Genomic DNA, 25,828 nt, shown 5'->3' with positions numbered 1-25,828 from the left:
GTAGGGTCATTGAATACCTTATAAATCTAATAGACCAAAGTAATTACATAAATGTAATATGTATCTTTCATGTGGTTCAAACACAATACTCTTTCGGTATAGCTAACTCCAATGGCTAAAGGGTTTGTCATTCGATCTCAAGGGGAGAGATAGATTTTCACATTTGATAATCACATCCCACTTAATTAATAAATTTTTTTTTTTTTTTAATATCATCAGAGGTGTTCAGACCAATTTGCGTATACCTCAATTAATCTCTCAAGACTTAAAACTGTCAGTTTGATAAGAGTCTTAATGACCAGTCTTATTAGTGTCTGAGAGAACTCAAACACAGAAACTCATAAACTCTTGTAATTAACAGTTTATGTGGATGAAATTTGCATAATCTTCATTTATATGAATTTGCCTATGGAACTGTAAGTCCTCAGATTTTGAAGAAGCACAAGCGTTTGTGTATTCCAGCTAATGTTGAAGGTGGAGTCCACCTCAAAAGCTTGCGGTCCATCTTGTCTCTTCTCATCTTTCTTTGGAACTTCTCTATTTTTTTTTATTTTTTAATTCTTTTTTTTATGCTTTGTTCATTTATAGTAACAAATCATATCTCTTCCCCACATCTTGTAATTTTGTTAGTTGGTAGGATAAGAACTCTTTATACCTAAACTATGCTTTCCTCTAAGGATTCCAATTGCATAACTAGGCGGTAGATATGTACTTTATTCCGGAAAATGATGATGAAAAAATGGGGCTATCCTGGTTGTGAGGAATCGTATTTTTCAATGAATTTGGTCCCTGCCAAACTGGGATATTCTTTAAATTTCAATGCATTGTATTTTTCCATCTTTTGTTTCAAAAAGAATGGAATCAAAATAAACACATTTCAAGGATTACATTTATGATCTTTACGTGTAACCAAAAGATTGAGGAGGACATGATTTGATGTTCCCTTCCCCCACTCCGTCCAAGACAGCATATAATGGAGCCTGCATGCCATCTTCAATTAATTCTAATCTTATAATATAATAAATAATATTTCATTCTTTCATTAAACATAAATACTCCATTTCCCCATCATTGGCATATTCTAGATCTTCAATTTTATGCAATCTGAAAGAGAGAGAGAGAATGTGATAAGGTTCTTGCTTATCATTCATTTCTTTTATATACTGGATATGTTAAAGTGATTGTAACCGGGCATATGTAAATTTGTTGCATTCTAATTTGTTATCTTCTTTCTTAATGAACTTTTTCACAGTAAATTTTTAAAATACCACTTTATTACCCAAAATATTATTTCGTTAATAAATTTTGTTGTGAAAGAAAATAAAATGGTAAAAGTCCATTATAAGTCGGGGCATGATGGTTAATTAAAAAAGGACACCTAATTTTGGCAACGTCATCGGCGGAGAAAAGATTGGTGAGCCATCGACAATAGGAGAAACAGTCAAATAAACATTCAATCAACACAAAACAACACTTCAAACCAATCAAGCAGCCACCAAGATAACCAATTCACCCAAACAACTCCAAAAAAACCTCCCATTGAAACCCAAACACACAAATGGCACAAGAAACCGTAATGGAGGTCGCCAACGATTGGAGAGCTATCATGGTCCAGATTGTTAGGGCTATTGAAGAGGGATAGCCGGTGATTCATTTGGCGGTCAGAGTCGACCGAAATCGTGTAATAGAGGGCAACAGTCTTCAGCAAAAACTCGCAGATGCCAGCAAATGGTGGGTTTGATGAGGACGGTGGAAGATGAATTTTGATGAGGGAGGCACGTGGAGAAGATGGTGATGGTGGGGAGTCACAACAATTCCGGAATCAGCTAGCAATGCAAAAAGGGTAGTCACGATTGGAGGAGGGGAGATGAAGAAGAAGAAGAAGATGGGAGTGATTGTGGGTGGGGGTGAAAGGGGTTTTGGTGGGGGGATGCTGGTGAGTTGAATGGCGGTGACCGGGTCAATTTCTGGTGCCGGAATGGGCTATGAAACTTTGATTTGCAGTGCGGTTGGGGGTTGATCTTTGGTGGGGGTATTTTTGGTTTCAAATAAATATCATTATATTTAACGAAAATTATTAACAGGGCATAACGTTTTTGTAATAAAATGATATTTAAAAAATCCGTGGGTGAGAAAGTGTCATTAAGTCATTATTTGGGTGGGAAAAAATTGTTTGCTCATAATATTTATGGAAGATTAGATTAGGGGCTTTTTAATTTTTATCCTTTTTTGATGCTTAGACATTGGAGTATCCAATGAGCCAAGAAACTCATCCACGAATATTACAAGGAAAAACAGCTATGATTGTCAGTTAATCAAACAATAGAACAAGCAGTACAAAAGACAATAAAAATTAATCATGTGCTTGCCTTGGGGATATATCCAATGTAAATGACATTGCAACAAATTCTAATACCCTTCTGTTCTTGGACATAATAATTTTGCTGATTGAGAGAGACTCCATCTGACACAATAATGTCTTCAAAGAACGAGAAAATTAATGTTGAATTTGTTTCCAGGGTTGTTGGAAAGTGGAAGGAGACTTATCATTGGGTGCACAATACTTGGGGCTTTTGCTGCTGTTGCTATGGCATTTTCAGCTGGTGCCAACAATCTTCCAGCTCCGGTCTGTTTCTTTCTTTTTCATTTCATATGTGCAGCATAATCAACATCTTAAATGAAATTAAGGAAAAAGAAAATCAACTGCAGACATTACTACATTATTACAGAACTATGATGTGCAATTTTTGTGGCATTGATAATGTTTATTGTGGAATGACAGTTTCAACGGCGGTAGGGTAGACGCGTTGACCCTTTAAAGGCTTCAATAGTAGCTTGCTTAATCTACGTTCCTGGAGCAGCCTTCGCGAGCAACAGCAGTGTTAATGCTTTATTTTTGATGTAGGGTCAGGGAAAATGATGTGCGGCTTTATCTTTACTTTCATCTATTTTATAGTTCTGAAGAATATTTACAAGATGGCACATTTCATCAAGCACTAAAAAACTACTGTTAAAGGATAAAAAAGCTATAATTTTTTGTGTGCTTGCAGTTTCTCAAAAAATCAACCAAGTGAAGGTTTCTTGATGTGGACTATGGTAGTTGTTCTCATCAGTGCAAGTACTTAACAACACTCTGTCCTTAATTGCATATATTGCTTATAATTATATTACAGGCAGTAATTTAATTGATATACTTTGGAACAGCAATCTGGCTGGCATTGCAACATATATGGAGTTACCAGTATCGGCTCAACAAGCGACACAGGGTGCTTTGTTAGGAACCATTCTAGTTACGAAGATTTCGATTACATTCCCTTGTGGAACAAGGTAAAATATAACATTAAAGAACAAATTGACAAAGAATTTCTCAAGACTGAGTAGCTTCAAGATTTATATATGATTTCTAGTTCTCAAGCATGGTCTAATTAATGCAGAATGAAAATCACAATTTTAATGGTGGAGGACTCCTCTGGATATTCCTCGAGTGGACTGTAGCTCCATTACTAGCCTGCATATGTGCAGGCTTTCTCTTTGCTCTCCTGAAGGCGTCTCTACTTCGCCATGAAAATGCATCGAAGAGGATTCTCATTTTTCCCATTGACTATGGAATATCTGCCGGACTGCTATGCCTTTTCCTTATGTATCAGGTGTTACATTTAGCTTTATAAGGGGAATAGCATCCAATTTATTTCTTTCACTGAAACTGGATGACAGGTCATAGCAACTTAGGTTCTGTTTCCAAATGGGTATCATATCTGCTGTGGCAGGCCACATTGATTGGAGCACTCTTATCTTTGGTAAATTCTCTAATAATATATCTGTTCTTATATTTATAAATCATGTTACTAACTCTTAATATTAATTTCTCATTGTTTTTTCTATCTTTTCCTTCTTGTTCAATACTGAATCTGGTTTTACTATAGGTGTGGTGGTTCCTTTGGCTATAAAAAACTTAAGCAACAAGAAAATATAAGCAAGCCAAGAAAAACATGGCTGAAAAGCAACAATGTGTGGAAAGTCAGGATCAGATTCAGACAATGATACCAAAGGGAAGATGATATTGAGGAAGTGTTGAAAGAGTTATAGAGATGAGAGTACTTGACACAGTCTATGAAGAGGAAGAGCGAAGCTGGGCCTCGCCAGATGCAATCCAAAAAATCAAAGATCCTGAGCAGGCTCACTCTATATCCCAGATTAATTCGACAGTGACTGAACAATGCACACCATTTAAACAATTGCTTGGGTTTACCCCAAACCAGTTGGTCCAAACCAAGAACTTTCAGAGATTGAGAAAACAGGCCTATTTGAAACTGCCTCCAAGTTCATCAGAAAGTTCACGAAATCCACTGTGTCTCCAGTAAGTAATCTCTGAGTCTATAAGCAATAAAGAAAATTAAAGGTTGTGTGAAAATTATAGTGTAAAAAAAAAGTTGGTTCGATAATGAAGCAGGTTATTGAGTACGACAGACATACCTCATTCGGGCTGCTTTAGCCGAAAAATATGATGAGATAGAGGAATTCTTCAGCTTTCCACAGCTTCTAGCTTCACTATATTCGCGTAAGTTTACTCTTGTAATTAATGAAAACAATACAATCACTATGTTTGTTTACATCTGCAATTCATTCATCTGCAGTCTCATTCAATCTGCTAGTGAGATAGCTGCTGTTGTAAGTCCATATGGAGCCATTGTTGATGTATTCAAACACAGAGAAAAATATTCCGGAAATGGCGAAGATGTGGTGAGTTATTTTGCTTTAACTTTTTACTAACCACACAACTTGTAATATTTACATTGACATAAATTAACATGAATAAGAAACTTTCAGAGGTCAGTACAGGTGAGCTGGTGGTTTAGAGGTGTTGGAGGATTGCAGCTGTAAGGGATTCTTCCGTGTGGATGGAGGCTAACTCAATGTCTTGGTGGGAAGCTCAATTCATGAGCAATTCAGAGGATTAGCCTCACAATTATACTGTTGCTGCAATCATCATAGTAACTCAGATAAATCTTCCTGTTTCATGTGTTCATGCTTTTGTTGGATCACTTGTAGGAGTTGGGATAGCTGATGATTTTCGGGTATGGTTTCTTACTTTAAGCTAAATTTATGTTTTCTTGCCTTACCAATTAGGAAATTTAGTGGTTTTGGGGTTTGCAGAACGTGAACTGGAAGCTCTAGTGAAATTCATATGTGGATGGGTGATGACCATAATCTTCTGTTGTGTGGCGCTTATGTTTCTTCTCTGCCTCCGTTCACACACGGCATATGCAGTGCCCTGATTTTCTGTATGGCATCATCACATCAAATATACACCGGCATATCTTACTGATTCTTAAATTTCTAATAGCTCTGTTCTTATATTACAAATCATGTGAGCGAAAGTGAGTTTGCATTTTAACACACCAAAAGTCGCACCTTTCACCATCGAACATCGGAACGGAGAGTTGTGAGATTTGAGGTTAGGGTTGCTTGAGCTGGCCAGTCAGTTTTCTTCAAAATCGAAGCTCTTCAACACTGTCATTGACCCTTAACAAAGCTCTGATACCAATTTTTTTGGCTGATTTTTCAGTTCAACCACCAACACCCCAACACAACAAATTTCCAGGAAAACGAGTAAGAAGTGGAGCTCAAAATCTGAGGAAAACAACTTGAAATTTCGTCTAAAACATAACACAAACAGAGCAACTATTTTGGAAACTAAAAGGAGAAGAGTGTGGAAAGTTCAAGAGTTTTTGCTAGCTCTTTTCTTCCAATCGGGGCAGCTTTCTTCCTACTTCAATTTCTCATCTCAAAATGCGAATTAAACAAGAAGGTTTTTTTTATTTTTTTATTATATTTCCTAAAACCCAATGGTGAGCCAACAAGTGGCTTCTCTCACAACACAAGTTTAAACTCAAGTTAACAAAGTAAACCAACCGCAGTGAAAAATAACATTTCAGTTTTACAAGCTAGCTGTATACCCAGGGATCTGGTTCTCATAATCTTTCTTTCAGAACTCGAATCGCCGTGTAAAGTAATTACAAGTTAGGTATAGAATTTATTCGATGGAACTTCTCCAGGGCTATGGCTTGGCTTCTTGCATTGTCTTTTCCATCTTGTAGTTCAAGTAAAACACTGAGGAAATACTCAAACAAACCGTACAAGTGGCAATGGCTAGCCCTGGAGAAGGTGCTAACACTGCATATGTGCCTTTAATAAAAGCAAGAATCATTGCTACCATGGAAATTAAGGCGGCCTTCAAGCGGTATGTGACTGATACGAAGTGAGCAAAGACGGCAGAAAGAAAGAACATCATGGCTATGGCATCTGTTATAACAAATGCTTGAAAAGCTGCATTTCGAATTAGGACGCTAGTACCCTGTTGGGGGCTTCTTCATTTTGGTAACCGCCTGGCATTGTGAAAGCTGCAGTGAAAGTTACTGTTGCTATGAGTATGGACTAGCCATGTGTGAATCTTTTCTTTTCTCCAATTTAGTGATGTGTTTTTAGAAGTTTCATCGCGTAAGTTTACGAAAACACCTCCTCGAAATGGTCCAACATCAACAACTTCGACAATTCTTGGATTTCTTGCTGAAGTAAACATGCATGCTTAATAAAGATTTAGAAGAATAACGTGAAATATACACAATATGAAGAATTAATACTAAACTACACATGGCTGTCATCCACCATTTCGCAACAATCTGGACAGCAAGAAATAATTGTTCCATTATGTTTTCATACCCTTGGCTAGGTGCCATATGAAGAGCTGTCATGTTTCTTTGTTTCTCTTCTTTGTACGCAGAGATCTATCAAATTCTAAAAGCTGTTGGACAATTGAAACATGACCGTAATATGCAGCGTATGAAGTGGAATCCACCCATTTTGGTCTGTTTTTTGTCAAGCTTCTCTTTTTCTCAAGTATGCTTTTACTATATCTGTAATAATATTAAAAAAAAAAAAAAAAAAAAAACTAAATAACTGTATATATTCATTTGACCGAAAAAATTCATTAAACAAACTCATAGAATAAAAATAATTACGTAAGTAGGATGGCAAAAATAACTGATTATGTATTATCTAGATTTTCGCTCAAGACTACCGCATGCAAAGCCGTCTTCCCATTAGTGCCTTCATGAGAGACTGATTTACAAGTCTCAAGTATTTTAGTCACTACATCGAGAGAGATCGTCCTTCGGCAGTGATGTAAAGTGGAGTTTCTCCGAAATTATTAGCAGAATATGAAAATTCAAGGTCTTTTGGCTAATATTTCCACCAGATCGATGTAGTTATTCCGCACGGCCTCGTCCAGCTGTGTCTCCCTCGTTATTCTTCATCCTCAGCATCTGTGCTTGGCACCTACCCCACTTTCTAGCCTTCAAGTGGAGATTTTGCACGCTCAATTAGAACTCCACTATAGAACATGTCCACATTTTACAGCAAGATGTGTGGCGTATCTCCATGGGCATTACGTTGTAGTAGTAGAGTAGTGATGGACATATCTCAAGGATTTCGATCACAAACTCCCTTGACTTTGGGGTTCGACTTGGGGACGTGATATAAATATCAACAATTGTATTATTGATTGTGTGTTTGGTTTCCTTGAAGGGTTCAATATTACCCTTTCATGCGGCCTCGTACAAAGACGATGATCTCGCGATTGATGCCATCTGAAACTGAATCCATTGAAAGCGTGGTAGAAGTTTGGAGTTTGATAGAGGCTTCTGTAATACCCTGTATTTGGGATTTTGTTAAATTTTATTTTGTGATTTTTGGAGTAAAGTGCAAGAATTTGAAACTTTTGTGGGGTAGATAATAGCCGAAACAAGAGGGGACTGAAGTGAGAATTCGTCAAGATATTTGGTGAGCATTGTTCATTTGTTCGCTCAAAGTAAGTAGCGGAGAAGAAGAGAATAAAAAACCCCGATAATATTTCTTTAAAAAATATATTAATTTAAAGCAATAATTACCAAGAAGGATATTTATTCATTCCCTATATAAATATATTCTTCAATACCCTAAACCTTTCTCTTTTTTATTTTTTTATTTTTTATCATCAAGAGTGTAGTTTGAAATTCATTGTTTATAAATTATGTTATTGTGATAATTTTGTTTTTGGAAGGGATGAAAGATGGAATTAAACAATAAGAATGAAACAAGTAACAAATATTCCCATTGACTATTCTTACTTGGGCTTGCTTTAAGAAATTTAGTTTAACTTTATTTAAATTCGCAATTAAACAAGGATAAACTATGTTTAATTTATGATATATAGGAGAACAATGAAAAATGATTATTTTAACATTTATCCTGCCAACTGATATGTTAACTATTGTTTAACATTTATAACATTTTCAAAACGCAATTATACGTGATTATTCCTCTGTGTTTGTTGAAAAGAAAGTTTTGGTTAGCATATGTAAATTTGTTGCAGTCTAATTTGATATCTTCTTTCTTAATAATATATATGGAAGATTCGGGGCTTTTTGATTTTTAGCATTGGAGTATACGATGAACCAAGAAACTCATCCGCGAAGATTACAAGGAAAAACAGCTATGATTGTCAGTTAATCAAACAGTAGAACAAGCAGTACAAAAGACAATAAAAATTAATCATGTGCTTGCCTCGGGCAACAAATTCTAACGCCCTTGTTCAAACCCCCCCTCCCGAATTTTAGTTAAGCCCCTGTAAAATATCCAAAACCCTCCTCTTTAATAGCAAATTGACAATAATATGAGGTCAAAAAATTGGACTGTTGCTAACCGTTGAGAACAGTCTAATGGGAGGATCATCATCCATTTTCCATTTTCCTCCCAACTCTCAATCTCTAGTTCTCTCACTCAATTCTCAAACCCTCTTAATTTCATATATTATTCAATTTCATTTATTATTCATGTTATTATTTATATTCACTTTCATTCACTTCTATTTATTTATTATTTTATCATAAATTCATGATGGATTTTCAAAATTATGGATTCGAAGGATCATCATCCCCAATGAGTATTATGTTCCAGTTCCTCCATCCACCGAAGAAATGGAAGAGCTCGATCTATTTTCACATTTCTAGACTCAACAATTCCAAATCTAGAGCAGCGGGATGCATCCAACCAATACAGGTGAGCTACGACACCACGACAAGACCAACGAAGAGGGTCGTGTTCGGGGTATGACAAATTTTCATGAAATCAAAACGCCAAAGCCAAATGGTTGCGGGAAGAGACGTGTGGGGTTTGCAATTTTTTTCAGACCACGACCGTCACTGAGAAGAGACTTCTACGATGAGGCGGACTTGGAGAAGAAGCACCCCAATTAACGTAGCAGGGTCAAGGTTAACTTAATTGAAAGCGGTAGGCAAATCCAAACTCAACTTAATTTTAATCACAATACTCAACTCTCTTAAAGTTAATACAATGCACAACGACACGAGAGGAAGTAGCAAAATACAATTGCTAGGACTCTCCCATTTCTTTATCTGAAATTTATTTTTGTTGATATGATTGGAAAGGTTTTTTCTCTACAGTATAGGTCTATTAGTAGGGGTACAACGAGAAGGACACAGGAAAACTTTATAGGAAAATAAGTGATAAACTTAAAAAGAATTTGAAATTTTTTAGAATATTTTTATTGCACTTACTTCACATATGGGCTGGAGATCAAACGATTTTTTGAGTGTCATAATACATTACGTACCTAGATCATAGTTGGCTTTACAACAAAAATTGATAGGTTTTAACCATATATGCTAAACATAGTGCTGACACTATTTATTTTACAATTATTGAAGTTTTGCAAGATTATTTATAACTAAGAGAGTTGTGGCACTAACGCTTGATAATATAGCTGTTAACACCATGACAATTTCTTATTTCAAATAAATTGGACCGCTTGGTGAAGGAATTTTTTTCACTAGAGTGTGCTTGCCACATCATCAATTTGATTATTAAAGCAGGTTTAGAAGCTATATATGCGAGGATTGAATAAGGCGGCATGGTTATCGGATTCCTTGCCGGTAGCAATACATGATGAAAAGAGTATGTCAATATTGTCGCCAAGCGAAGCGTCTGTTCAATCGAAAGCTATGTTGCAACATGCCTGTCCGTTGGAACTCCATGTTCTTGATGTGTAAAAAGCTATGCCAACGGCAAGACAGATTACAAATTTCGTCAACTGGAAGAACTATCTGGATGAAGTCGTCAACGATTCATTGGGAGGTTTGTAGTATTTTCATACATTCTTAAAGTTTTTTGCGATTCCACTAATACATTAAGTGTATTTATATCTACTACTAATTTAGTGTTAGTATTTTACTTTAAATTTGTAAAACTTTTGCTAGACATAGATATAATCTAGATTTACGGAGAATTGTTTTAGATATGGAAGCAAATATTGGAAAATTTGTTCGATATTCCATTTTATAGGATTAGGTCTTACTTAGATCCTACGTTTAGATTAAACGTATTTAATGTATAGTTAATGAGACAGCCAACATTTAGGAAATGACACAATTCTTATTTGATAGAAAAGAAGATTGGAGAGTCTTTTTCTTTGTATTAGAATAGGTACAATGGAACGCATAGAGATGAGTAATAGGAAGCGGATGACGACATTCATCAACATGATCGAGCATCTACGTACATGGAACTTAGTACTGGTGGTGCTGGATGTAGCAGCTTTAGCGCCTACAGACATGGACCAAATGAGCTACAACAGTATTTGCAAATGGACATTCTCATGACCAAAGGGGAAAACAAGAGATGGGCGTGCTTCAATGGTGGAACCAAAATGCAAGTCGATTCCCCATATTGAGCCCAAAGACACAACATTTTTGTGTGCCAGTTCCATAAATGCATTGAGTCGACATTCTCAATTAGTGGCCACATTATGAAGATAGAAGAAGCTCTTTAATCAATGATATGGTTGAATCATCGATTACAGTAGATTGGACTATGCAGACAGAAGACTACAGTATCATCCGAGATCCGAACTAAATCAAAAACACAGATTTTGCGAGTAAATTAAAATTTAATAAAAAAATTTATTTAATTGTTTATTTGTTAAGTTTAAATTAAATTTGCACATCGCGAACATTATATTTATGCTAAAATTAAATTATCTCTTTAAATTAAAACTATATAAATTTTAACCAATTAACCATCATTTTATTTATTTAATTGTTTAAGTTCAAATTAAATTTTCAATTGGAAGTTAAAATTAAATTATCTCTTTAAATTAATTAAAACCATTATTACCATTCATTTATATTTATTTACTAATTAATTAAAAAATTTACAAATCACCCCGAAAAATTTATGAACCCCATTACATAATTTTCTATTTAGAGAAGATATAAAAAATTAGGGGGCTAAATAAAATTTCCAGGACTGTTTCGGGCCTTGAGAAATCTCATGGGCCAGGATCGTCTTAAAAATTGGGCCTTCCCTAAAAGACCGGTCCCATTGGGATGCTAGCAGCCTTGCCCACCTCATTATTTTTTGATGTAGGGTAAGGAAAATGATGTGCGCTATTACTTTACTTTACTTTCATCTATTTTATATGTTCTGAAGAGTATTACAAGATGACACATTTCATCAAGCACTAAAAAACACTGTTAAAAACTAAAAGGATAAAAGAGCTAATAGTTTTTTGTGACTTGCAGTTTCTCAAAGAAAATCAACCAAGTGAAGGTTTCTTGATGGGACTATGGTAGTGTTCTCACAGTGCAAGTACTTAACACACTTTGTCCTTAATTGCACATATTGCTATAATTATTTTACAGGCTAATTTGATTGACTATACTTTGGAACAACAATTGGTTGGCAATTGCAACATACATGGAGTTACTAGTGTCGCTCAACAAGTGACACAGGGTGCTTTGTTAGGGACCATTCTAGTTATCGAAGATTTCGATTACATTCCCATGTGGAACAAGGTAAAGATAAACATTAAGGAACAAATTGACAAAGAATTTCTCAAGATTGAGTACTTCAAGTAGGGCTGTTCGAGCCGAGCCAAGTTCTGGCTTAACGAGCTCGGCTCGTGAAAGGGAGGGGAAAAACAGCTCGAATCGAGCCGAGTCACTGAATTCTTGGCTCGCGCGTTGAAGGGGAAAGCCAAATTTGATGGCTCACGAGCCGGCTTAACGAGTCAAGTTCAAGCCAACGAAAAATTGTAGGTTTTTTTTTTTATTTTTTTTTTTTAAGTAAGCCAAATTTCATGCAATTCAACCCATTTCGTATCTTGATACATTACACAAAACCAAAAATCTTTAAAAAATAAACATCAAAAGAAAATGCTATTGCTGTTAACCATTTATGAGCTAGCGTACCACTTCTGTTAAGTATGTGTAAAATTAAGTGAAGTGAACTAAAGTTTTTGGTTAGTTCACTTGACTTAATTAAGTTTTCATCAAAATAAAAATGGGGGGTTAGCATAACTATACTCACTATATCTTATATATATATCAAAAGTCAAAATATAATTGGTTGTATGTCCATTGTAGCCCCATTCCTCCTACAAACAAATTAAAGTGAAACACATAAGTACAACTGTTATTATATAAAACCGTAAAGATGAAAAGCAAACCCAAACATAAAATATAAAATACATACTTGCACAATCCTACTACCACAACCAATGTCTCATGGGTGAATCAAAAATCGCTGACTCTCATACATGCGAGATAGGAAACTGAATCTCCAATGGATCTGCTCTTTCTGAAATGAAGAAGAGATAAAAATAAACTTTATGTTAGAATAAAGTATGTTTAAATATTGAATTAACAAAAAATATAATCAATGGAACCCACTTTGCACCTTTCTTCACCCATTCAAAGTGCGACAAGTCACAATCTATATAAGACCATCTCCACCATATCGGAGACAAAGAATCTCGGTAACAGTCATAACCCTACTCCCCACCTGAATGGCTCTAAAGCATCATAGTGATCGGGATGACTAGTTCTCACGAGTATCGTAGACAACATAGGGTACTTGGTTGCATTTGCCTTCCACCACTGTAAGACATCGAATGCGTACGATCCCCCACACACTTATGACATCCCTCTCCCAATAATAGTCCAATTTAGACTACAGGCTCAACAGTTTCAACCACATCAGAAAACAGCTAAAATCATCGCAACTGGGCTCCCTCAACCGTTGCCACATCACCAAACTCCCTGTCCATCCCCTACTGATGTAGATGCGTGGCCGATAATCATAGCTTGATTAGCCTAAACATACTCCCATATAGCTCATATAATGCATCCCCAACCGTTATAGTATTTGCTCGCTCTTTGCCTCATAATACATCTTAGGGAATGCCCAGAATAACCCTCATTTCAACTGGGGATCCAATACAGCAACCACATACATCAACACATTACATTTCCCAATATATATTTATCAAACTTCTCTTCATTTTCCTAACCATTATTCTAATAAACTCATCTTCAGATTCACTCTTACTATCTAACAAACATTTCACTAGACACACTCTTTCAGGAAAAATTCGCCATCGGATAATCACTCCTGAAATGACTTTGGTTGAACCATGAAAACCTGTTAAAATGTTGCAAACTTTATCCACTTCTCCCAATCCTCCTCATAGATTATAATGATAATCTGTATCCCTCTCTTTCAATCTTGGAAAAACTTTTTTGAACTTAATTGCCATGTCAACATTTCATACGTAGAATTCCACCTTGTTTGCAATGGAGAACAAGTTCCGAAACGGCAATAAGTTATTGAACAATCTCAAAAAATACCTTAACTCTCTTCTAAAGCGTTGATATACAACACGCTCTCATGGATGTATCAATGCGTGCCTAATTTGATAAAGTCCATTGAAAATGAGGTTCAAGATGTGTGCACAATAACAGTTTACCTCCACAAAGGAGGTTCCCTTAAACTTCAAAATTCTCCCTCAAAACTTTCTCAAAACATCATCCAAGAGAATATGTATATCTTATTTTCAATTCCCCATTCCATTAGACACTTGAAAATTGAGTTAGCAATCGTAATATCAGTCTGGGAGGAGGTAGATGAACAAAATTCGGATACGTCTATTTAGGCTCCAAGTACTATCTATCAAATGCCGATCAACACATATACTCTCTCTTCTGATTCCCTGAATTTCATAGTCTGTATCAAACTGATCTTTGTCATACTTTTCAACAAAGTCTTCAATTTCACCTTTCATTTTCATATACCTTCATACAATATTTTTTACAAGTATGGCGAGAAACCGAGTCCATTCAGGAATCCATACTTCATCATGTTGTTCAAACCCTTTTCCTTCATAATGTAAAGGATGCTCATGCATGAACACCCAATGGGCGATAAGTTCCCTCATCTTATCATGTGAACTTCCCACTTAGGTTGGCAAAATTGTAGTTGCAAACATCAGCACATACTCGGAAAACTAATTATTGTTGCCTCATGGAAGCTTTTCTCTTTGAACACGTTTTAAATGTCAATTAAATTGGGTGGTGCTTTGGTAGCAGTAATGCAGTTTTAATTTGCAATGGATACACTCTGCTTTTTGTTGCCATTAGGGAGTACCACCTTCTAAACTCCATCCATACAACTGATGTCTTAGCTCTTTTTTTCTTCTAAATTGGATTCTCATTGTTATCACCATTATCTAGGTTGCTAATATTTGCTCTGTACTTGTTGTGATCATTCAAGTTAGCTTACCACCCGGTGTAATGGTGATTGCATCTTGCATTATATTTGTAGGGGTGCTTGAGGAACTACCCTCCATTTACAAACCTATAAAGAAAAAATCTCAATTTAATGTAAAACCAATATGAAATAACGCGGATATAAAATATAAGAAAACAACAGTCCACAAATATTGGACAATGAATCAATCTGCACATGACCTGAACTCTTCTCTATTCTTTTATTTTATCACTTCAATTAAATTCATTGTTGTTCAGCTCGCTACTTGCCATCAATTAATGTTAGTGTTTGACTTAGGTCATTAATAACCAACTAATCTTTTTCTGTCTGCCACATTAATTCTACTAAAGCAAAATGTTACAGTAGTCTTTGTCTCATTGTCTACCACTAATCTTTTAAACAACTAAAATTTGCAATTTCTAGTGAATCTCCATTAAAAATGGGAACCGCTTGAGGGGACTTTCACGGTTTCACCAAACCATTTTGCTAATGAAAGATATAAATATGTCATACAATAAACTTCTATAATAAAGTCTTTACACAAACACCATCAATTATATAAGAAAAATGCCACAGACCAGAGACCATAGTCACAGACCAGAATATTACACAAAACACCATCCTCCATCAATTAATATAATGCAACTTGCCATTTAGTTTTAGTCTCCACTCGGACCATCTCCACTCTCCAGTACTTGCATGTGCTATTAATTAGGACTTAACACTTAAAAGAAACAAACAAACAAAAACTCAATTACACAAAGGGTGGACACACTCAGCACTGCAATACTGCAATCTGCACCTACCTTGAAGAAGGATACGACAAACGCATTACTGAGTCTGGAAACTAGAAGAAGGGAATAGATGAACGAAAAATCCACCAGACATTCATCGATACCTCCCCTAAAACAGAACAGAATAGATGAAATAAAAATCCAAGCATCCAACCTAAACCTCAAGTTGAATAATAATCAATCATACACAACAAATCAAATCATAACAAAGATCAAAGAAACATACTTGCAGATGGCATTCACGACGAGTCCAAAACAGCTGTGAAGTGGACCAAATGCAGCGAGATTTGAAGGGGTGGATGGGTTTGACGCTGCTGAGTCTGCGACACCACAACGACGATGTAGATGGAGAAACAACGATGAGGAAACACATCGGTGTGAGTTTCTACTTGCCTGAAATATTTGATTTCTTTTGGATTCGTCACCGAATGGGTTGTGTTAATTTGGAGTTTAAAATTGGGTTTTTTTTTGTTAATTTTGCAAACTTTTGTTTTAAAAATTTCAGTTCAATCGCCCATACATTAGAAAACCCCTATAACACCCCTAAATTCGAGCTGGCTCGGCTCGCTAACCTTTAGAGCAGAGCTAAGGCAGGCTCGAATGGCTTGATCTTTCTCACGAGTGAGCAAGTGCTCGATTATAGACGAGGCTAGCCAAGCATGCCGCCTCGTTGAATAGCCCTGGCTTCAAGATTTATATATGTTTCTAATTCTCAAGCAATGGCTAATTAATGCAGAATGAAATCACAATTTTAATGTGGAGGACTCCTCTGGATATTCCTTGAGTGGACTGTAGCTCCATTACTAGCTTCATATGCGCAGGCTCTCTTTGCTCTCCAAAGGCATCTCCGCTTCACCATGAAAATGCATCGAAAAAGATTCTCATTTTCTCCCCATTGACTAAGAAATATGCCGGACTGTTACATAGCTTTATAAGGTGGAATATGCATCCAAATAATTGAAAAGAAATGAGAAAAAAAATAAAAAAAATCATGCATCCAATTTTTCTTGATTGTATTGGAAGTTAAATATTGTTAATGTAGTTAGTAGTCAGTTATTGGTGTTAACTGTAGTTAGTAGTATTAACTCAAGTTAGTTAGCTTTATTGTATTTGTATATAAGAGGTACAATACATTCAATAAACATTGATTAATTTTTCCCCAAAATCATTCTCTGCTTCATCATACAAAAGTTAACATGGTACAGAGCGAATGCATTTAGGATGCATATGGTATTTTGTGTGAACCATTTGGAGGAATTGTTTGAGTGTGAGAAAAGTGTCTGACTTGATTGCAATAAGAAACAATCAAGTTACCTAGAATGATCATCTACTATGGTAAAAAAATATCTACATTACCATTGATAAGAATCCTATAGGTCCCCAACATCTAGGTGCAAAAGATCAAAATTATGCTGTGATTGTGTGCATGGTGTGCTGTGTAGGCAACCAGATTAAAACCTAAAAAACAGTAGTAGTGTGAGTAAGGATCATTCCCACGGAGGTGTCTAGCCAGATTTATGTCACGTAAACAAGGGGGGGGGGGGGGGTTTTAGTAAACAAAAAAAATCAAACAATTCAAATAAATTAACGAATCAATCAAAGTAAAAAACTTGGTCTAAGTCAACATCCACCATCGAAATCTTACAATGATCATCGATGCAACTAAAAATCAATTCATACCTTGAAATTCACGTTGGGACTATCTCCCTATTCTCCTTAGTCGTAATTAATTAGGAAACAAGCATCTAATTAATCTTACTACTAACAAAACCCTAGACAAGTGCTAAAGGTTTAATCTAGTGGCAGCCTTAAGGGTAGAGAAATCGATGAAGCTAAACAACACAAACACAAGCGGTTGTATTTAATTTAGTTGAATGTCTTCTTAAGATTTAATGATTCCTGACGCAGCAAATTATTAAACCCTAATTACTTCACAAGTTAGAGGGATCAAACAATTACGGATTTGATATCAAACTTAGCAGTAGTTGCAACAAATAATACACTAGTAGGCCTCCTAGTAATTAAATGCATCAATCATGAAAATATGCACAGAATAACATCCAATACTCAAAAATAAATTGAACACTAAAAAAAATAGATTAGATCTATAGTTTTTTGATTCGAGGTCTCTTTTCCTTTGACCAAGTTATAAAGTTAGCCGCTCATGGCCACAATCAAAACTCCAAAAAGAAAAATTGCAAAAGAGAGAAAAGAGGACTCCCTCATCTGGTCTATATCTCCCCTCTTTAACAAATCCCCAATTCAAATATTGAATTCCACTAAATCTCCTAGAAAATATTAATATCCTAAAATAACATTTATCCTAATCTGATTCTAATTAATTGAAAATAAATAAAGTCCTAAAATAAAATAGGAAATTGTTGTGTCCAGCTGTAACTTGCATGCCACTGTCTTCAAATCTTCAATAATAAATGCCTCTTGGACTTGCATGAAAAGGGAATGTCCAGAACGCCAGCAGTGAGTGCGTCAACTTCAAGCCCGATACAACCTTGATGCAGCAGTATCTTTCCAAACTCAAAACATGAAAGTTGTAGATCCTTTTTAGTATCATTTGAATCATCTCAATTGGAGCTCGGATGAGAGAGTTATTCCCAGATTACAAAACAATGTCGAAATTGTCCGAATTCACCTATTAGTTCCGTTTTGCATTAACGCCTCCATTTCATCCTAAATAAAGATAGAATAATAATGAGTACATTTAGGCAACAAATAAGTATAAAAGACTAACATTAAGGGGGTAAATAGACATTTTCATTTTCATAAATGCACTATAGGAAAAGGAAGCCTGGTTTGTTGGCTAAAGGACACACAGAACAGTGTGTAGGAGGAAGCATGATGTGTTTATTTGGGCAAATTGGAATGCATAGTAGACAAAGTAGAATAGGAAACATAACCTAATCTTTGGTGCCATAATGTGATAGTTTGGACATAGAAAGAGCACACATGAATTAGAAAAACATGCATTTTATTAAATTGTAAATGGAGTGTCCAACTTGTGAAGAAAGTAAAGGCTTACATTCAGTTTTATTAGGCTTCTCAAAAACTGATACAAATGGAGAAATATGCAAATTTGGATCAAAGTAATAAGTCCTTGACTATGTTACCAATCCCCTTCAATTTGCCTTGCAAAGATCCTGAATTAAGCAAAAATCAGGATAGAAAGTAATGAAAAGTTGTTAGATTTGGTAAGTTTTGAAAAGAAAGTAATTTGTGATGAAATTCAGGAACATGTAGGACATTAGCAAACAAAGATTACTGTCAGCAATAGTTCCAATATGTTTCACTAAGTTTTGGCTCCATTGGTAAACCTACAAGAAATCTAGAGGATTGTTCTACAGTAAAGGTGATTTTAAAAGAGAATAGTTAAAGGTCATGTGATTAGTTGCTCCAGTATCTATTATCACTTATATTATCAAGACAAGAAAATAGGGCAACAGTATCCTGCAAGATTAGAAACTGGTGGAGAAACATTTTTCTTTCCCAACAATTGAAGAAGTTGATTATATTGCTCGCTTGTCAACACTAGACCACCACAGTAGAATTCTCAGCTTCAACAGAATAAGGAGCTGAGTTTTGAGTGTGGGCTTGATTGGCAGAAACTTTTGTTAAGGAGGATTGTTTCTTTGTGAACTATAATCTGCTGGTAGCCAGAGTTTATAACAAGTCCTTTTGTGTCCAGGTATGTGGCAAAAATCACACTCAATATGGTTTTTTGCCTTGATTCTAAACCTTTCCATTATTGTGGCACAAAGGACAGTAATACATCAGAATTCTGATTCATTCCAACTAAGACTTTTTGATTTCATCTTGGTGAACCACAGAGTAAGCTTACTTAAATTTGGCAAGGGATTATAAGAAGAATTTGACTACGGACCATGGAATAAGAATCATTCAATCCAATTAAAAATTGTAGTAGTTCTGTTGATTCAAGTGTTCCAAATAGGCTTTTGATGAAATATTGTCAGGCAGGAAGGCTAACCAAGGAATCAAGTTCATCCTAAAGCGATTTAGCTTATTGTAATAAATGGACAGAGCTTGTACCTGTGTTAGATTAATGATTTCTCGATGAAGAGCAAAACTCTGGTTCCATTCACTTTGTTGTATTCCCCTTTAAATCTGCTACCTGTGCCGCACTTGTAAAGTAAACTAGCCGTTAAAAATCTCTTTTGATACGAATGAAAATCTAGGCAAGAACCAGAGTTACACCTTTCCCATTGTGGAACAAGGCGCGAATGAACTGTCAATTTGTTTCACGTTCCATCCACAAACCTAACTTATTTTTTGCACAAAGAGCATTGTCATGGCACGACCCCAATCCCATAGTTTTCAGTTCCAATAAATGTTTAGATACCAAAACAGAGCCCAGAGTGTCAGATGGATGAGCATAGAGAGGTGAATTAGCATCAATTGAAGGTGCTACTATTCTTCAGTTGAGCTCGCCATAGGTATGAGCTTAAGACAACAAGATTGGGCAAAATGAGTGAAAACGAAGATGAATGGAAGATATTCAAACTGAATCAAAACAAAATAAGACTAATCGAAGATCTCTAGCTAAATCAAGCTTCGATTGAAGATAGGAAAATTTGGGGCAAAGAAGCTCTAATTGAAGGTTCTTAATCTTTTGAGTTTGATGGAAACAGAACGAACTTGATTGATCTGATTCTTTGGTCGAAAAAAGAATCTTATTTTTCCCTTTTGCATTTTCTCACCCCTCAAGGTTACCTTTCCACTTGATCCTGTTTTACTGAAACAGAACCAGATCAGCTCATCTTCTCTTATTTTCCAGATCATGATCTCTTCTTGTCCAAATCACAGAACCAATTATTTCCCCTGCCAACACATTATCCAATGACTTTTCTTCCCTAAATACACCAAGTCCTACTACTTCTTGTCATTTTCCAGATAATCCCTTCCTTCTCCTACCCTCAGAGATCAGAGGAGTGTTCACTCCTATTTGGACTCAAGACTTGTCTATCCTACTATCCTCATTCCTTCTCAGCCAATCACATACACTATCCCATCTCTAATTTTGTTTCTTATAACACTATTTCACCCACATATAAAGCTTTTATCAAATCTGTCTTGGTTGAACCCTCCCGTTTCCATCAAGCATCACAAGACATAATTGGGTGGATGCTATGAATAAAGAAATTCATTCATTAGAACTTAACCACACTTGGTCTTTGTATCCTTACCTCTAGAAAAGTTTTCATTGGTTGTAATGGGTTTACAAGCTCAAGTACAAAGCGATGGAACCTTGGACATATATAAAGCACGTTGGTTGCTAAGGGGTACACATAACAGGCACATGACTATTCTGAAACTTTTTCCCTGTTGTGAAAAATGGTTACTGTAGGACAATTAACCTTGGCTTCATTGGCCCCTATTTCAGCTTGATGTTGACAAGCCTTCTTGCAAGGGGATTTGAAGAAGAAATATACATGACACTTCCTCAGGGTTTTCCAGAGAAAGGGGGCAAAATAATCTTGTGTAGGCTGCATAAATCTTTATATGGTTTGAAATAGGCCTCCAGGGCTTGGAATTATAAACTGACTTCAGCTTTGTGCATGGTGGTTTTCGGCAGTCCAAGTCAGACTACTCTTTGTTCATTAAGACACTGAATTCTCATATTGTATTTTATTGTCTATGTGGATAACATTGTGATAACTGGAAATGATCATAATTGATTCATCAAACTAAGGAGCTATTGCATTCCAATTTTAAGTTGAAAGATTTGGGCATGTTGAGGTTCTTTTGGGGTTTGAGGTAGCTAGATCAAGTAAAGGCATTAGCTTATGTCAGAGAAAGTTGCCTTAAAGCTTATTTTGAGTCTGGATTATCAGCTTCTAAGCCATCTAGTGTTTCCTATGGAGTCCTATTTGAAACTACATCAACAGCCTATGATGATCAGTTTCCCATGACAGTGATTCTTTACTTCTTGATCCATCAGTCTATCAAAGATTGATTGGCACGCTATATTTGTGCATGACCAGGCCTGATTTGAGTTACTATGTGAACTTATTAAGTCAGTTCATGCATCAGCCTAAACAATCACACATGGCAGATGCCTTAAAGTTGTCAGATATGTGAAATCTGCTCCAGGTTTGGGTTCTTTTTTTCCACAGCCAATTCTTTGAGTTTATCTGCCTATAGTGACTCTGATTGGGCCTCATGTTTGATGACTAGAAAATCAGTTACAGGCTATTGTAATTTTCTTGGTTCCTCACTCATTTCGGAAATTCAAGAGCAAGCTACTATCTCAAAATCTTCTTTAGAAGCTGAGTACAAGGCCATGGCTCAACTGTTTTTGAAGTGTATGGATAGTCCAGCCTTCAAGAACTGGTTCTCCATTTGTCTCCTATTCCTCTGCATTGTGATAATCAGGCTGCTCACTACATTGCTCGAATCCCATGTTTCATGAGCAAACCAAAAATATAAATAGATTGTCAATTGATGGGAACAACTTCAAAAGGGCTATTAGCACTGCCTACATCTCTTCCTCTGAGCAGCCAGCTGACATTTTGACTAAGGCTCTGGGAACCAACTTCATATCATCTTTTAGGCAGTTGGGGTGCTGATCTCTAACCCTCCAACTTTGGGGGGATTGGAAGTAAATATTGTAATGTAGTTGTAGTCAATTATTGGTGTTAACCGTAGTGTTAGAGTAGATGTCCTAGAGCCAATCAATTATTGAGAATTGACTCTTTGTAATAATGTTCATTAATCAATAAAAGGCAATATTATATATATCGCGTAAATCATTATTATTTCAATATGTATGATATATGTCTTAGAATGGTAGAACCGTGAGAGGGTATCAAGTGTTCAAATCTTGATAGTGAGAACCCTATGAGCACATTGGTGGCCATTTTAGAAAAGTCCTAGCCCAGTATTATTCCGCAAAGGGCACAAATAATACGGAAGGCTATCATGTTGAACGACCCTGTTGGAAGCAGTGACTAATCTCACTTGTCAAGGTTGTTGGTGACAACCTGGTGTAACACATGGGTGCTTGCTGTAGGCGAATACACCGCACAAGTTCACTGGATTGACCCACCAAGGATTCCATATGGATGGTAACCTCAGTGTCTATGGAAAAATCCTCAACGAATGGTGGTGATGTATCCTTAGACTTGAGATCACCAAGGCCTGTGTCACCGATGTTAGTTTTACACTACCTAAGCAATTCTTTTCAAGCTGTCAATATGGTGGTGATTGGCTGATCAAGGAGTGTATCAGACTATGTGGATAGACAGAGGATTCATCATCTCGGGTACGGGAGAAGTTATCTCAGGCGAATTCAGTATATGGAATGACACTAAAACTGTGCCAAGTGGGATTGAGTTGTTGCTCTATACCAGTTTAATATGGGTCATTGTCCAGAAACTAAATACATATATCGAGAGTAACCGAAGTTGACACTATTTTTATGCCTTTGTTCCATGAGATAACGGATGATGAAAGGATCGAATTGTACGGTAACCATATCATTAATAGGTAGCTACTTTGTGAATTCGAATCTATCGGTGGCCATGATGCTTGCTAGGGGCCAATCTTGTCTGTGTATTAGTGAGACGATTAATTGGTGTAATTGCGATACTATACACTACCGGTATGATGAGGAGCCTAGGGTCACACACATAGAAGATAATTTAAGACTCAGAAGAAAGAAGAGCGTTTTCGTCTTGGGCAAAAAGGTATTTTGGTAATTTCACAGTGCAATTAAATTTGTGAGGTCGTAGCCTTTTTATTTATTTGTTAGAAAAATTAAATAAGTGAAATTATGTTTAAATATGTGTTCCATATATTAATTAAATCATCATTGTTGTTAAATGTTAATATTAGATTAATATATATAATTGATAATGAGATAATGATGAAATAAATAAATATCTAATTGGAGTGTTTAGCAACATGGGGTGTTTGGGTTGGAACCCAAGCCTATTCCATATGGGAATATAGAACAAGTTTTCACTATAAAAGAAAAGGTTTCATTGAAAAGTGAAGAGAATATTCATTCATTATTTTTCATTGAAAAACAAAAAAACCTCCAGCCCCAAATAGCTTCCCACATAGTTTTGGTGTTGCCAAAATAAATACATTTGATTTTTCTTCTATCTTAAAGCTAAGGAGGATCTAGCAAATCCTCCTTAGTTCTTTGTGATTGTCTTCGTGTGACTATGTGGGTTCGATCCTATACTGGGTCGATAGCAAAACGTTCATGGCAAATTTGGAGGAGCCTCCAAAGTGCATATGTTTCTCTAAATCATGATTAATTTTCTGCAGATTCTTGTTTGTTAAACTGTAAAATTGACCTATTTTGGGTTATTATAGTAACGATCCGTATTATAATTATTTTTGTTTTCCGCTGCCTCAATGGATTGTTTACTAACACGTAGTTAGTAGTTAGTTAGTTAACTTTATTGTATTTGTATATAAGAGGTACAGTACATTCAATAAACATTGATTAAGTTTTTCCCCAAATATCATTCTTTGCTTCATCATACGAAAGTTAACAGATTGAAATGATATATCTTCTACTGAAACTTGGATGACAGATCATAGCAAACTTAGGTTCTGTTTCCAAATGGGTTATCGTATCTGCTATGGTACTGGCCACACTGATTGGAACATTCTTATCTTTGGTAAATTCTCTAATAATATATCTGTTCTTTCACAAAATCCACTGTGTCTCTAGTAAGTAATCTCTGAGTCTTATAAGCAATAAAGAAAATTAAAGGTGTTAGTGTGATGGCTTATGTGATGGCTTTATACGGTGACGTTTCATCATTTAGAGGAGCGACGTCATTTTAAGCCAAGTAAAAGATCAATCTTGTTCATTGGCTAGCTGAGGATCCAACGGTAGGAAAGCAGTCTGATAGTCAACGGTATAAAAGCAGACAAACAGTCCAAATAGGGTGATTGAACCAATTATTTTTTTCTCTATCGAATGAAACTGTATCTGCTAGGGTTTGGGTTTTGTTTGTGATCTTGAATCTTGTAATTGGGAGTTGAGTGGCTGGTTTGCAAGCCACTTGAGGGTGCTAGGGTTCACAGTGTATTTGTGATACTAGATCTGTGTCTCTAGGGTGTTACGGGTTTTGAAGAAGATCGGGAAAAGGTTTAATCTTGGGTAGACATTTGTACTATAATCTTGATCAATATAGTGCAGCGAGCTCGCTGGATTCTTGAGCTCAACGTGGACGTAGCTTGCTCATACTGAGCAAGTGAACCACGGTAATTCTTGGTGTTGTGTGTGTGTATTCTGGTGGATTTGTGTTGTGTGGTTTGCTGTTGTTTTTTGGTTGATCTGGTGAGTGCGTTATAATAGTGGTATCAAAGCATAGGAAAGAGGATCGAGAGAGAAGAATCAAAGTCTATTTTTTTGATCTAAAATTTTAGGGTTTCTCAATTTTAGGGTTTTCAACCAAAATTGGGGATTTCTCAATTTTAGGGTTTCAAATCAAAATTGAGGGTTCGTAGCATAGGCTCCAAGTCGAACGGCTTAAATTTCATACAAAGTAGAAATCTAGGGTTTCTTTTCTCGGTTTCTTGAAATTCAAGAACGAGACTGAATTCTTGAATCTGCAACCTCTTCAACCAAAATCTAAACACTCACCATGTCAAACACTTCCACTCGAATGGAAATCTCCCAATATGATGGGAAGATTGACTTCGGGAGTTGGAAGAAAAAGATGAGGGCACTGCTCTCCCACAATAAGGTGGCAATCACACTGGAAGATGACATCAAGAAGTGGCTGGAGGAAAAACTGAAAAAGAAGGAGGAGATCAATGAAGAGGCTTACAACCTAAAAGTGTTGAATCTGTTCGACAATGTCAGAAAGGTATATGGGATCGAATCACCATTGGAATTATGGGGTAAACTCAATACCTTATATGCTTTACAGTCTGCCCCAAATTTAGCTTTTCTAAAGGGCATTTTTTTTTCGTACAAAATGGATAGTTCTAGGAGTATAGAGGACAATTTAGATGAATTCTTAAAAATGACTATGATCCTAAAAGGAACAGATCAAGAACTAGGGAATACTAGCGTTGCAATGATCCTTTTGAACTCACTGCTAGAAGACTACCACGTAGTCAAAAATGCATTAGAGTACTTTGGTACTGTACCAAACCTAGATCTAATAGTTGCAGGTCATAAGGCTAGAGAGTTAGAATTGAAAGTCTAGAAAAGAAATGGATCAAACCTGTTTGTCAAAACCAAAGTACAGTCCAGTCGGACAGGGAAGAGTAATCCTATGCATCAGAGGAATAAAAATAAGAAAAAATGGAAGGGTAATAACAAGAATAAAGAAACTAGAAAATGTTTCTTCTGTAATAAGGCTGGTCAC

At 36.1% G+C, this 25,828-nt stretch overlaps 1 pseudogene; it reads left to right on the top strand.

Annotated features, from left to right (window-relative positions):
- Window positions 1–2,475: 2,475 nt before the first annotated feature.
- The window catches only part of LOC116119883, a 33,325-nt pseudogene continuing 9,972 nt past the window's right edge, over window positions 2,476–25,828 (top strand).

This window comes from Pistacia vera, unplaced genomic scaffold, assembly GCF_008641045.1.
Source record: "Pistacia vera cultivar Batoury unplaced genomic scaffold, PisVer_v2 Contig91, whole genome shotgun sequence".
Taxonomy (NCBI): Eukaryota; Viridiplantae; Streptophyta; class Magnoliopsida; order Sapindales; family Anacardiaceae; genus Pistacia; species Pistacia vera.
This window is presented reverse-complemented; position numbering and strand designations above follow the sequence as displayed.